We start from the raw sequence: 16,346 nt of genomic DNA, 5'->3' as shown, positions 1-16,346 counted from the left end.
CATCACAGTCCCACAGGGTCAGGTTCAGAGGAACTGCAGGTTTGTAGCTGTTTCTGGGACTCAGTTTTAAGATGGCCCATTTGTGACCTTTAAAGTGGTAATTGGCTTCACAGCGGCACTTAGGTATGGTTTTCAACTAATTGCAGCATAAACCCATACACTGCAATTTTTCCCTTCCTTGAATTTCCATGCTTGATCAGACCTTTGTGTGCCATCCTTTCTAGAAACTGGGTTTTGGCAGCTCTGCCCTACCCTCTGGTTATTGTTGTTTTGTGAGCATATGAAAAATGAAAGAAGCCATAAACACAGCAACTGCAGGAAAAAGCAAAGCAACTGAGCCAGTGCTTGGAGAGTGATTTGGAAATGCTTGATGCAAGAGGTGGTCTTTGTCTGTTCTGGTTTAATGGCTCAGTGTGGGTGGATGTCAAACAATAGTGAGGCCAACATTACTACCAGTTGTTATTATGGGACAGCAGTTATTGCACACTCCTGCCCAACTTGCCAGCAATTAGAGTGGCACAGGCAACACCTTCCCGACACATAAAGAAGGGTTATTCTCTAGTTTTTAGAGGAAATAGAGAATTAGCAGGTGAGAATCTCAGGGAAGAATGTCCCAAAAACCTGCATTCATGTACCTATCTCCAGATCTTTAGGAAAGTCATTGCCTTACATATTTTGTAAAGATTTTAAACCAAAATGCAGGATATATCTACTGATGCAAAGTACCTCACTAGGGAGCCTACCAGCAGCAGTGCACAAACCTAATGTGTGGCATAACAAACTACACATCAATACATGATCAGCACGAGCTCTTGGGCTCTGCCCTGTAAGTGTCCCCCGTGGGTATGGTGACATCATTTGTGCTAAATACCAACTGAACTCCAGAGCCCAGATCTCAGCTGACCGAACAACCCCACGGCACGTTGTGGGGGAACCAAAGGACATGCACATGCTCAGTCAACTCACAAACCTTTGCTAACATGATTTCCCCTTCAATCCACATTAGTTCCAGCTAGACAGCATTGGTGTTACAGCAGAGACAGACAAGACAAGTAGATTGAGGGAGAAGGATTGTATATTTCTTAAGCACTGTCACATTGATATCGTGAGGATCAGTATAAAAGCATTTTTAACCTGATAAGTCAGGTGCAAGACTGAGAATTACTTCTGCAAAGGACTGCACTAGAAAATGTTTCAGCTACAGTAGTGCCTCTTCCTTTAATCATTCCACACACAATTGTATTTTCTGAGGGTCTAGGAAATAACTTACTTCTTTGTGGTGATGACCTGTTCCTAAATTAAAAATCTCCAGTGATATCTCTAAGGCAAAACAAATATACCCAGAGAGCAATGTAGTAGTTCTTCTATATGATTGTGGAGTTCTGGAATTCTGCATCTTGAAGCATGGGAGTACAAGATCTTAGGGGAATGCTGTTAAACAAGTCTAATAACTGTCTAGAATAAATTCTGCCACTTTAATGATTAACCATGAGGCTGGAATCATGGAATATTCTGAATTGGAAGGGACCCACAAGGATCATCGAGTCCAGCTTGGAAGTGAACAGATAATGACCTTGGCATTATCAGCACGGTGCTGATCTCACAGCCAGGGAACTGCAGAGCTCAGTCACCCCTGTGAATCTGCCCACGCCAGCATTCCCACAGGTATTTTAATAGGATGCACGAGTATCTTCCCACTCAAATTTTGTTTCTGTAACCTTGTGAGAGTAGCCTCAAAAAGCAATATTCTGCAAACACTGCTGTATAGTTTGAAGATAGTTCCAATTTTTGGGGGCTCAAGACATGTTCATTTGCACAAGTGTTTAATTTTTCTGGACAGTTCATTCCACAGTTTATAACTTTATAACATTATATGCATTGTTCCCCACATTGGGGGATGCACTGGCTCTCACACAGGTGAGTATTCAACAGCAGAAAGGATATTAGACATGACTATTTACAAAGATTATTACCTCAGCTGTTGGATTGATGCTTTGGACATTGGCTACCACCTTCCAAATTTTCTTTTATAATGATAGTAGCACTCTAGTGGGCAGATACAACAGACAGTTGATTAGAAATATACAATCACAATTTTTATACAAAATGCATTAAGGAAATCTAATTAGTGCCTGAGACTGGGGAGGTGGATGGCACTGGTATTCCATACAAGAGATTCCCTGCTCAAGTAAACAGCATGTTTAACAATTAAGTAAATGAAGTAAACATGTTGCAGATTAACAGCAATATTGCTAGATCCTTCATCTGGGAGAATTTCAACCATGGCAATATTTTTCTCCTCACCTCTTTGACATATATTTCTCTCAAACATTTAAGCACCTGCATTTTATAGATTTACCCTGGTAAAGTCCTGCATTCATTTTTGTTCCTGGGAGGTGTGACAGTTTCTTCAGCAATATTCACATGCTAAGTTTACAGTCATATACCTTGGATCAGCGTTTAAGAGAAGCAGCAAATATGAATTTCCATTCACAGCCAGCACATCTAACCTCTTTCTGATTGTGATCCAATCAGAACGAAAATGCTCAAGTTCCAAATCAATTGTTCCAAAGATTTGTAAGCACATTAGGAGGATGTCAGTCACACTAATTTAAGTCCCCCTGCTGTGCAAAAGAAATTGCTCGAAAAAGTCATGCGCTCTCTCAATCACAAAGTACTATAAAGTAATCTGGCATAACCAATTCAGAAAATATCAGACCCATAACTATACAATGTGAAATGTAGTGTTGATAAGATGATTTTTAATTAGAATTTAGAGCTCATTTTGCAGTTATTCTACGAGACCCATTCTCATCTGTAGCCACCAAGCATTGAAAATTAAAGATTTGCTGTATGCATTATTTAATAGGTCAAACACAATGAAATTACAAATGCAGATAATAAGGGAGAATCCCTGACTCAGTGAAAAACAAAAAATCTAATCTAGGAAAGATTACATATAGAGAAGAACTGGTTGTGTCTGCCCTGGTCTCCTGCCTGACTCTCTCCCAACCCCCTAAGCAAATTAGAAAAAGACTACAGACAAAACTTTTTATGAAAAGTTATCTGGAGAAAATAAAACCATTGGAAATTATACAAATTATTTTATTTTCTAGTCAAAACTACTTGAATGAAAATAGAAGATACCAATATTTGTTCTAAAAAAAATGAAAGTTAAAATAATTTTTATTATCCTCTAGGTGTAGAGTAAGGAAGAATCAGATTTTTAGTTGAGGAGAGTTTGAGGTGCTGGGGTTTATTCCAATATGGGGTACACCTGTATGTCATTTTTTGATGAATCTTATACATTTAAAATGTAGTTTAAAACTTAAATCCAGTTAGTGGAAAGGGACTCTTGCAGCTATGAAAAAAAGTGTTTTGCATCAGTGCTTCAAAACAGCATTTAAAAAAAAAAATCCATAGGTAAAGCATCACATGGACTCTTCTGGGTGTTTCCATAGATTTGATTTCCCTCCTCCTGAGTGAGCTCCTGTACGTAATATCTCAAGCAATCAGTGATTCATAGGAAGATCTCATTTGGTTTGATTACATCAGAACATAACTCACTCTTCTCTCTCCCCAAGACCATTCTAGGACTGCAACTTGAAAAGCAGTTCCTAAATATTGAAAACACCTAGGTCAGCAGACCTTTGTAGCTTTGCACATTGACTCACATCTTTCTTTCCTATTTTTTTTCCTTTCTGCAACTTCAAATGCCTGTGAGAGGGTTTTTGTCAAAGTGTGTCAGTGGCAAAATCAGGGCTACAGCTTGTTAAATAAACAATCAGCCCCTAAACCATTCCAGAAAAAGGATGAGATTTCTCATACTTTCGTGAGTTAAGGTTTATTTAGGTTTTGAATCCCTCAAGGCAAGCATGCAATGTGTAAAGCAGAAGCCTATAGGAGAAACATTTTACTCCTATTGCTTACTGAGAAAGAACAAGGCTTTTAAAAACAGATCACTTCATTAAACACCATCAGCCTTCTTTGTCTAATAAGCTTTCTCCTTTATTTTGCTATTACATTCATTTATATCTATTTTTAAAGGTAGCAAAGCTTTTGTATAAACAAGGTACTAGGTGACCAACAGCTTTTAACACTCACATTGTAACAGGAACATCCAAAGGAAGGAAATTTCTCTCATTTTTATATTTTCCTTCCCTTTGAGTCTAATAATGCTTGGGTATTGTGCAAAAATAAGGCCATGTAGTCAAAAGTAACAAAGAATTAGCAGAAGAAATTCCTTCCTGTTTGTTAAAACATCTAGGATCTCATATACTAAGGGTTTTATTTAATCATCTATACCTAGACACGTGCAGAGATATAAAAGATGTTAATTTTCCATATGACTGCAAAGGTTTTCAGAAGGATGCAAAGAAACCTGACACCAGAAACCTTTCTCTGTTGCAGATTTGGTTAAAAAACTGACACTCATGTTAATGGCATGGCTGGTTGAAGTTCACAAAGTTTGAAAACAACTCTGGACCTGTTTTCAAGCATTCAAAGTTTCTCACTGCCATTAGAGATGGGTCTGAAGTTTCTTGAGGTTGAAGGACATTCAGACTCAGAAGTGAATGATAAAAGAGAAAGCCAACAATACACTACAGTTCTAGATCTGAACATCTCTGCCTTCAAAAGCCCTTGGGTCCTCCTAGCTGTGTAGGAGAGTTCCTTTCTAAATAAATCAAAGATAAGAAAGCTTCCTGAACTGTCAGTCTAATTGAGATGCATACATGAGGTGAGGGGAATTAAAATAATCTTATTTTATTACTGGGGGGAAATTAGAGTTCCACAGTGACCTCCAGCAGAACAGCTGCATCTCTTGCCGTGTTCAGTGGAAGTTAATGGTGACCCACCACAACTGGAGCACAAGCACATTACCTCGTGGTTAGGAGAGCAATTTGTTCTCATTTTGCAGCAAGTAAAAACTGCACCGTAGGTGGATTCAGTGTGCTTATAAAGGAGCAGAGAACACAAGTGATTCTGCAGGAAAGGAAAGCCACATCTATAATTTCATTTCATTTCCTTATTAAAGAACAGCAATCTTTTCCAGAAGTTTCCCCAGTGTCTCCTGTGACCACTGACTAGCTCCATACTGCATTATTTCGTGAAACACAGAAAGAAACTTTTTATAAAGTTCACCACAATTTGTTACTGCTCAGCAGGAACATAATCTGAACTTCTTGCAGTGCTGTAACCCAATTTAATTTCCCTGTCAGAGCACTTGATGGATGTGTCTATAGAGTTTTCAAACGGCAGATAAAACTTTTTACTACTGAAGGCAGATAGTACTTTCCCTTTCATTTGCTATCCAGGGGTTCCACCATCACCTTCTCAGCACGGCTTTGCTAATTCAGTTCTCAATTTTTTGAACTATATGTTTTTTTCATTTAAAATTAAATCATAGAAATAAAATATAAAAATTAAAACCTTGCATGAGTGAAAATCTCCCATCTCTGGAATTTGCAGATTGATCAGTACATTATTCTTCCTTTATTTTAAATCACAGCAATACTGACCTTAAACACAAGTTAAAGAATGGCTATTTAGCCCAGCTGCATGAGGCTCTGGGTGTGATCTACGAGCCAAGAGGGGCTGGGAAAAACACACATGCCATCTGCACAGGAAAGGGGAGAACATCAGAGCCCTCAGCCACAAGCAAATCAGAAAACCTGCATGAGCTGGATAAGTGGAAGACCAGAAGTAGCAACACCTTTTTTAAAGGAAGCAAACCTGGGAGCAGTTTCAGTTGTACCAGAAGATTCCATGGCAAAGAAAGAGGCACACAAGCAATCAAAATTTTCCTACTATATTCCCCTTTAAAAGGGTGCTAAAAATACTTCAAGATCTCAATGCTGCCTTCAAACTTTGAAAGGTATAACCACACCTACACATGAATGGGAAATCCCCTCTGAAAATATATTAAGGCATTTTAATAACAAGCAGCTAATGATTATTCTTCTCACCTGTGCCAAATATCTGTTTTTCTAAGCTTAAATGCAGGTAATAACACACTGTGTAATGACACGCTATTATTTAAAACAGCATTTCCATTTTGTGTCATAAATAATTCAACCTTTTCAATTTATAAAACTGAAATTTTTAGAATGGAACTTCTGAAAATTCACAGTAGTTTGAATAAGTTTGGACAACAAACTTGTTTCAAGGGAAACACAGCTTAAGGAAACAGAATCTAACAGAGCTGGAGGACAGAAATATCTGGATACACCCAGTTTATATCTTCAGTATCATATGATTATTAGCCATCATTCTAATTCCTATGTATAGTAAGCAGACATGGGAGCCAAATATTCTCCATGCAAGACAAGTAAGAGCAACAACCAGCATCAGCATTGCTGCAAGAGTTGTTTTAGAAGTCCATCCCATGCCTACGTACTGCACCAAGCTTTCATCAGTAACATACCCCAATTTTTAAAATCATCGAGTAGTGGTTGTTCTTCATGAAATTATCCCCTCAGATATTCACTTAAGGCTGGAGCAAAGGAAACCAGCCTCTGGTAGGGGGCTGAAAGCAAGGATAAAATTGCATATCACAGTGTTCTGCTCCTCTTCCTCTTTTCCTAATTCCCTTCATCAGTCCAATAGCAACACTGAAACCAAGTGCAGATCAAACTTTGGGGATATTTCTACCTTTTTTTAAACATCCAAGGAAATATGAAGCAGCTTTGCCTTTGCCAGATCTGCATCTAGTCTTCTAAATTTAAGAAAACATAACCCAAAGCTTTGCAGATTGTCTCACTCCAATTGGAATTAACTCCTAATGAGCCTGTGGGGTCCAGTTTGCTTCACTGAGGGTTAGATCAGAAGGCACCTTTCCATTCTTTTGGATCTATGCTGTTTTAATGAGACATTTCCTCAGAAATCTTCAGAAAATGCATACTTTATTCAGAGAACATCCTGAAATGTGTGCAGTAGTTGCTTTGATTTTCACACCAAAGTCACAACCTCCCAGCAGCTGAGCTCTTGCTATGCAAGTAAATCATATTCAGCCTTTATGGTGACATTTCTGTGTTTCTAACACTATATCTGAGTGTATATAAGGTGTTCCTCTTGCTCAACTCCCTCCCTCCCCCCAAAAAAAGTGTTCAGTCCTTTTCATATGTTGTTTACTTCTCCATGGAAATATCACCAATACAGAAATCAGCATATCAACACCTGGATAATGTTCCAAACTCCTCTTCTTAAGTCACAAATAAAACTGAAGAGACAGTTAGGTCACTGGACTCATTGCATTAGAGATGATGTCGCAAAATTGGAAAAACCATAATCAATTTAAGTGGCTCAATTGACCAGCACTCAAGACTGAAAAGACTATGAAAAGACTGGAGTTGCAGAAAACAGGACAGCATTGATTAAAGTATTAAAAGTCAAGATTTCTCTCTCATAATACCCAAGGGCAAAGTTTATTTAAAACAAGAGGGGGGAAAACAGACAGTATGAGATGGCAGTTTCTCAGTTTTCTGGTGTCAACTGAATTAGGTCTGTATAAACTTTCTTTCTGCCCATAACACTTATCATTCCTCCAGCCCAGCCCTCTGCATACTCTTCTTGTCATTTCCAAAATAACTGTCTTCCACAACTACAGAAATCCAAACTGGCTCTAAATTCTCAACCTTTCTATGAAATATATTTCCCTAAGGAAATCATCTCACAACAGAAATTACCCCTCACTAATCTCCCTCTTCATTATACATCTGTCTTAAATCTGAATCCCTTTAGTTTCCCTCATTTTAGTAAGTGGGAATCAGTTTAGTACAAAATGATTGTCCTGCATGAAGCAGGACTACAAAGCAGTTTTTCCTTCCACAATTGTGCTATTTCAGGACAAACTTATTCTTCATTTCTAGGTAAAAGTGACCCATAAAACACAGTTTAACTGACAAGAGTTCTTTTCAATTAGGATACACTTAATCTGAATTAAGGATGTCCACACATAAATTAAATTTTATCTTTTTTTCATAAGCATCTCTGAAATTCCATTCAATATAACAGATAAAACTAAAAGTATACTCTTTTCTACACCTTTATTTCAAAAGCCAAGAATTCTCATTACATTCTTAGAGCTTAGATGTAAATCTGTATTTAGGAAAAAACCATACTATTTCAGAGTTGAAAAGCCTCTAAAAGCAGGTTACTGATAGTAAATAAAGAGTACATTAATTATTTAAATATCCATCAATATACATGTCATATTTTTAATCTTTTTTACATGACAAATCCCAGTTACAAGTTGAGCAGGTATCTAACACTTGACATGGTTATTCCACAATTAAAACTGAAATCACAGTTTTGCTTTTGCAATGCCAACAGCTATTGTAAGAAAAATGTTACAAATTTCTCTAACAGCGGGATTTTACAATAGATGAACACAGGAGTCATTTATCATGTATTTATTGCTATTAAAAACAAATAAACATTTATAGTGTGTGCTAATTAATTTTACTGCTGAATTAATAGTATCCCTCACTCTTCTTAATTAGAAGAAATAATGCAGGTATGGCATTAAAGTCAAACAGTTCAGTGCAGTAAAAGCTGACAGGTTTTAAAACCTCTGGTCCTCCAAAACACTTTTGGAGCTTTTGGACATCTGAGACCTACATATGGAGCAGGTTCAGCACTGGTACCCTGCACTCTACATGAACACAAGATGGAGCAGTTTAGGGAGGGCATTCTTGTGGCAGAAGTAAATTACTGTAGTTTGAGCACAATATCTACGGACAGCAGCTCAGCAGACCTGCCTTGCCAACACACAGCTTGTATTCCCCAGAGTTAAGGAACTGTCTCCTGGTACAAGGCTGGGAATTCAATATACTGAAACACCAGGGCATGTTCTGCCAGCACATCTGGCCATGTGAGTGGAAATTCAGCCTGCCCAGGACTACAGACTTCATGAGCTGTACATGAAGCATTTACATCGTGTATCAATAAGCATTTCATCTTTTGTGGATTTTTTTTCCTTGTGTTGCAGCTACCAATCCCAGTAATACTCTGTGGCAAATCTAAGGACATGTCCAGGTTGTTCTCATGAGAAATAAAAACAAAACAACAAATACATCATCCTTCCTTCACTGAAGTCACCAGTAATGTCTGAGTCAAACCTGTGTGAAAGTAGAAAAGTATCTGACAGCAGAACCTGAGAACTGGAATGATCCTTTTCCTCATCTTAGTAAATGGTCTGTTCATAAAGGTCTGGGCTATGAGGGCATGGGGAACACTGACCATTAGAGAAAGGGTTCCTCAGCTTCCTGAATTCCTTCAGCTCTCAGTAATGCCAACTAAGTCAATAGTTAAGATACAGAATTCTGTAGTTAAGAGCAAAGCAGATTCTGCTTTGTCTTATTTAGACAAAGTTATAGTCTTCATCTCTTGACGTGAGAGGTCACAGTTATTAATTAAAAGATTTATTTCTTAATTATATAGCAGTAAGAATTCTTTATAATGCCTCATCAAATATGTCTGCACACTGTGGGCCATAGTTGAGTTTGGCCTAAAAGATAATTTGAAATACAAACCAAAACAGTTTGTATTACAGCCATGGAATATTGGCTGATAACCTTATCTTGCAGAAATCTGAAGCTGACACCCTTGCTCCATATCTTACAATTGCTTTTAATTTAATGATTTAAAAGACACCCAAGATAAACACATTTCTGCTGCACTACAAGACAGAACGAGATCCTAATGCAGAGAAACATAAATGCTACTACCTGTGTCATAAAAACTGGATTGGATTCCAGACATTATCTTCCACTAAATTAAAGCAATACAATTTTTCTCATTCACAAGTAGTCTGATTTTTTTCAGCCTACCTACCAACACATTTTTCAAACTCAGTGCCACTCAAGATCTTCAAACTTTTTTTTTTTTTCCTTTCCTTTTAAATGAGGAAAAGCAATAACTCCCAGCTTGGCCAAGCACATGATTCTGTAAGTACCATTTCATGAGCACTGAAGACCACAAGAGACCTCACCACAGGTTCAGAACCTTGGAGTTAACTTGTTGCTTGCTCTTTTCATGTCTTGGAGAAGGATGTTGTATTAGAGTTCTAACATTAAAGTTTGTTCCCCTTAGTTTGGATGCAATGGTTCTAGGAAAAGCACCATAAGTTTTGAGGGTTTGGGTGAGACCTCAGGCCTCGTAGTGGCTCTGAACACGTGGATCAGGTGTTTCAGAACTGCCCCTGTAGTCATATTGCAGAAGTCCTTGTTGACAAAAAGAGACACAGTTTGCTTCAGAACCAGGTAAAAATGTTGCTATTACCAACACAAATACATGGCACTGAATATACACAAATGTGAGTGCACACCAGCATATTTTTATATAACCGTCTTCAAAAGCCTGGAAAACGTTTTATATATTAAGTTTTCTTGTGGTGTGACTGCAACAAATCTACCTCATATTAAGAAAGGATACACACAATTGCACTGCTTCTAGATTAGACAGCACAATAGTGGGAGAAACTGAGCAACTTCCCATGATCTTGATTATGAACTAACCATGGCTATAAGTTGATGTAACTAATCAAGTATTTATTTGCTCCATTACTACTGATTTACTCAAGTGTGAGTAAGTTTAGAGTCCTGTCCGTGTGCCTACAAGACTGATACACACAGACATCCCAGGGACCACGTGACAAAGTGAATTTATAAATCCTCATAGTGTTCACATCTACGGGTGTAGACCCAGACTGGCTGCAAAGAAGCTGATCAACACCTTTAACTATGGTTAACAAACCAGAGGCACAAGAGTAGACAGTGCAAGTGATACAAACATCCAAAATGTCCAGACACTGAGCTGGCACCACTTGTTCCTTCCAGGAGATGGTAATCAATGCAAATCTCTGCATTAGTTATGAGGTGTTTTAATTCCAATATTAAACATTCTGTGATTGATGAATTTTTCACAGCTGTTGCCTATATAGCTGTTTAATTAGAGCATGCTGGCAGAGGTTGTTAATTCTTCATTGAGTGGCCAGCTCCATTGCATTCCACTTTCTGCAAGGCAGGATGACAGTTGGTAGAGTGACTTGAGCGGCTGGTCAGGGGACCTGACATTTGGCAGAGGATCAACGCATTAGATGACAAGCCAAATTCCATCAGCTTCCTAAAAATACTAGCAGACTGACAAACAGAAAGTGCTTTTAATTGCTGATGCTACTGTCTTTGATTTTCTGTTATTGATGGACATCAGAACTAACTGCACAGGAATGTCTACTTCATGTTTCTGTTGTTCCCAGAGAGAAGAGGAGCCAGCCAACCATAAGTACCAGGAAGGAAACAAAATCAGCTGCCTTTAAAACAAAACAAAACCACACACACACACCTGCCAAAATCCCTGGCATTTGCTTTAAGTATTTGAGCTCCTGAATCCATATGACTCCCTTGCTGGAATATTCCATCAGGGAAAGGGAATCCCTCTCTTAGGTATCATGTGACATGTGCCTAACCAGGGCCTTAGAGGAGGAGATTCCCAATGGGTACAAAACAGAGGAGCCCACGCTACTCCCTCACTGAGGCACTTAAGACCTGACTTAAAGAATTACATCCAGAGGCCAGCAGGACACTTGTTTTCATCCACTCTGTGCCTGCATCACATCACAGGTGCCAATAGAACTGTCACTTGTGAATACACCTCCTGTACCACACATCCGCCCCTGGAAAGCTGAGATTTCCAAACTTAGCCCACACAGGCCAACAAATAGTTTTTAGATGCTGTCAAGCTCAGCAATATTCACACTGGTCACTTAACAGATGAAGGCAATTTATTAACAATACTCTGAGCCAACTGGACGTTTAGGATGCTGACCTAAAACCGAAAACATACTTACAAAGCTTCCTATTACTAACCTTGATTTTGCTTTATAGAGATTGTTACTGACTCTACACTCTTCACAGTATCAAGAGCTTCAGATTCTGTCATTAAACTGGGTCCCTGAAATCAGCCAAAATTCTTGTCACAAACAAATAAAAACCGCTATTGTGTTCCAGCTGCAGGGAAAAGTTACCTTGCCAGCAGCATCATCTTTGATACTGAATGACTTGTAGAAGTTCATCTACGTGCAATTACAATAGCGTTGAGAAGTTTATGAATAATTAAAGTATATCTGTTTAATACTAAGTAATTTTTAACTTTTAACTTCTGGATGTTTAAATCCCAATTTGACACTAAAAGTTCTTGATCTCAACTAACAAACAATCTCAGCTGCAAAATACATCCAAAAAACTTCTCCCATTAAAAAAAAAATCCCTTTTTAACAGAAATATTTTCAACTCAATTAAAAATGTTCACGATTTCTTGCTCGTGGTATCATTCCAATATATAGAAAAAATACCTGTTCAAAAGAACACTGCTTTGGCACAAGAGACATAAACATGAGTATATGACCAGTTGAAAACATTTGAAATGTCAATGGCTCAGCATAATCATATCTGAAGAGTAAAGGCATTTAAAAAAACTAAGCACTTTAAACTTGGACAGCCCAGCCAAAAGGTTTGTTTGTAATTTGAGCCTCCATAAGACTCATTCTCTGCTCCTCGATAGCTCAGAACTCTGATATGGAAAGGTTACCACAAGCCAGTCTGACACCCTGATTTTTTTTCCTTCTCCATGATAATTTTCCTCATCAGGCCACTCATGTTTGTCACTTCAAGCCTCCCACACCCAGTCAGTGGGAAGGTGACTGTGCACTCTACTTCACACAAAATACCACAACAACCCTCCTCTTGGGTTCCTGTTCTTTGCATGTGCTAAGTGCTTCAATATAATGAACAAAATGAAATACTGATCTCACCAAGTTCTTACCCACCCAGGTAATTAGATATTTTGTCCAAGGAAGTGTCATAGTTCCATCATTTTAAAGGAAAGTAACTAATAAATGCAGATTGTATGTTTGTCAGGAGGGGCGTAGATATCTATCTCTTCCTCCTTGCTTCCTTTGTCCCTAAATCTAAAACAAGAAGACAAAAAAACCCAGGTTTTATTGTTTGAGATTATTATTTTAAAGAAGGGGTTACAGCAGAAGTTCTTTTTGTTGCTTAGTGGTTCAGTAACTTAAAAGCAGCTAAATAACTTTACTCACTACTCAGTTTACTATTTGTTTGTAACAGAGTTGCAAGAGAGAAAATTGACACAATAGGAAGAAAAGTCACAAAAGAGCCTGGCAAAGCCTGCAAAACCAGCAGTGCCAAGGCTTACACCATGCTATTCATCAGCTCTGCTGGATGACTTGCTTGCAGCAATTCAAATTTTGCGAGCAGCAACACAAGCTTACCCTATCATTTATCATAATTCTTTTCTAAAAGGCAAATGATCAAGTTTACAAGCTCAGGAGAGCCATTTCCTACACTTGTCTTACCCAGTGAACACTTTACTAAGCTTACCAGAAAGCTGAGAAGAAAGACAATTTTATAACCAAAGACGAGATGGCAAAGTTTTCTCTGCTTTTAGCAATAGTAGGATCCTTAGACAAAGACATTTAGCATTTCATACCTGAGTATGAACTGTACATACACATGAAAGCAGAGGCTGACCCTGTAAACAGTTATTCCATAAGTTTAGCACCTGCTCAGTGTATTTTCTGCATACTTCATGTTTATATTTATCTCAGCAGCTGAGAAGAAAAAGGAATATAGGAGAGAAGAGAAAGCTGAGAGATAAAAAAAAACCAAAAAACACCACAAAGAATAAAACCACACAAAAGCAAAATGAAGGAGACCATTTATTTGCTGGGAGTTGATCCCCAATAGGCAGCAGAATCCAGTTTCCTTGGTCACCAGGTATCCATTACAATATAAAGCATAACAAAGGAGACCTATGTGTAGTGTTGTACATGCCTCACAGTTTTTCCATTAAGATCCCAGGCTACTTGGAGTTCATTCTCATGGTTCCCATATTGTCCTACACATTATTTAACACACCCCCCTATCTTCAGAGCACAGATAGTTGCACCTCACTGTTTTGCCCTTTCTCCTATATAAACTAAGATTCTGTACATCTCCTGCTTTTCTTGAATGACTTAGTAGACAGTACACCATTTTTAAGTTGAGTCTTGATATCAAAGAAATCACCAGTTAAAATACTTCCTCTGCTGCTCTGCACCCCCTCCATAAACACAGGTTTTTGAAACTCCCACGGTAAAATACGGGGTGATGATTATTCTGTAGATTTTGAAACAAGGATCTCCCATATATCTACTGTTGTCTTTTAAATCTACATACTGATACAGTGACAACATCTTTCCCAGGATAGGATTTCTGATGCCACTCAGGGCCATTTTGTCACCCTGCTCCACAACATAAGCCAGAATCACATTACTTGCCACGTGCTGTTCAAACACCCATCATTCCTCACATCTCTTTATTTTATACCCTCACTGCTCACCTAAGCCAAAGCTAGTGATGATGAAAGACAGGGGGAAAAGATGTCTCCATGTAACATCACAGAATGGATACACATTGATAGCAGCTTCACAGGTGAGGAGAGGGGTTATACATGCAGAAATCACTCTCTGTTCTTGGTTTGTTATGTCTACCAAGACAAATTAAAGATCACAACTGTTTAATTTTAATGTAGTCAGGCCCTTCCCTACCTAGTAGCTTTGTCTCCATTGAAATGTGACATTTCTCCTCACAAAGATTGGAGGATTGCATAAGATTTGCAGAGAACACTTCAGGAAAGAAAAAAAAAACAAGAACCAAAAAAAATTTAAGAACCCAACAAAACAAAACCAAGCAAACAAAACCACCAAAATACAAACAAACAAAAACAAAACAACCCCCCCCCCAAAAAAAAATAAAGGTCTTCATATTGTAGCTACTGGAAAGCAGAGCTGCATCCAGCTTTGGTGCTCTGACAGGAAATACCTAATAACAATCCCAAATTCAGAAGTCCCAAAGGAACGTAAAACAGCCTCTAGGGCAAATTTATTAAGAATCTCAGTTAAACACCCAGAGATCCAGAAACACCCTAATAACATTTGTGAGGGAAAGGACTTCTGATTTTAAGACAGATCTTTGCACTAGCACAAAATTTAGAATAAACTTTAATGAAAACAACCACTTTGCAAATACCAGACAACAAAAATTCAAGGCCAGAACAAAAGCATGAGTTGATCCATTAAGAGCAAAGCACATCAAGACACCATGTGAAATCACAACTCATATTTTTAACACCTTGAGACAGACTCTAAACTTCCATGTTGGACAGAGGGTGAGAGAAATTCTTTCCCATTGCAAGTGAAAACAGAATTGACTACTCTAGAATTATTATTATGCTAAATTGGCCATATTAGTCTCTACTTTCTTTGGAATAAAGCAGTACTATTATTTTGAAGTATTTCTATATGCAAATATTCTTTCCATAGCTAAAATATTTTGTTTTTTCTGAGAAACTATCATAATTTTTGCTTAATTAAATTTTTAAAATTCATGGCTTCTAACTTTACCCAAAAGTTATCTAACACACAAAACAAAGAGAAAAGGTACTGGATTTCCTTAGTGGAATACAGAGGCATTCTAATGATGATGATCACAGCATCTAAAGATGTCGTGGTAAAAAAGTTAAAAAAGGAACACTGAAACAAAAGTCAGGGAAAAAAGAAGCAAAAAAAGAAAAAATCAACAGTAACTTCTCACAATTCTTTGTTATAATGGAACCTCAGTTCTAACCACTGCTGGGTGGGTATTACATGTTGCACCAACTGGAAAACTTGACACCCAAGCATTCACCATGTTACAAAAAAATATTAACATGCTGGCCTTCACACACTTATAAGACTTCCAAAAAATGCTACTCTCTTCTGGAAGGAAGTAATAACTCAAAATAAATTTATATTATGGGGTTTATTTAATAGAAGTGGTTTATGTGTGTTGATTAATATAAAAATAAGCAATTACAGCATTTACATAGATTCATACCCCCACAGGCATGTATACAGACACTTTCTTAGTACCTTTTTTATCATTTCCCTCCACCAGCCCCCTCTTATTATATCTGGTCACAAGAGTTTAGTCTGAACTGTATGCTTTAACCCATGCCATATAAGATAACGAGGCCACCAGCCAAATTCCACTCTCACTTACAAGGATTCAACCTTTAACGTCAGAAGATTTGCACCAGTGTAAACCAATAATAGACTTTGGCTGCCCTTATAGACCTGATCTTGGCAGGTGGATGGAATGGGATTGGAAAGTTGTATTTATTTACCTCAGGAAACTGGAATTCACATCCAGCTTAAAAGAGATTTGAAAGAAGTTTTATGGTCCAAAAAGCTAATCTCTAACGGAATTCCCCACAGCATAAAATCACTCTAAAGGAGACTTGCACGA

The sequence above is a fragment of the Myiozetetes cayanensis genome, unplaced genomic scaffold (genome assembly GCF_022539395.1).
Source record: "Myiozetetes cayanensis isolate MyiCay16 unplaced genomic scaffold, myiCay2020 scf13, whole genome shotgun sequence".
NCBI classification, from domain to species: Eukaryota; Metazoa; Chordata; class Aves; order Passeriformes; family Tyrannidae; genus Myiozetetes; species Myiozetetes cayanensis.
Note: the sequence above shows the minus strand (reverse complement) of the source record.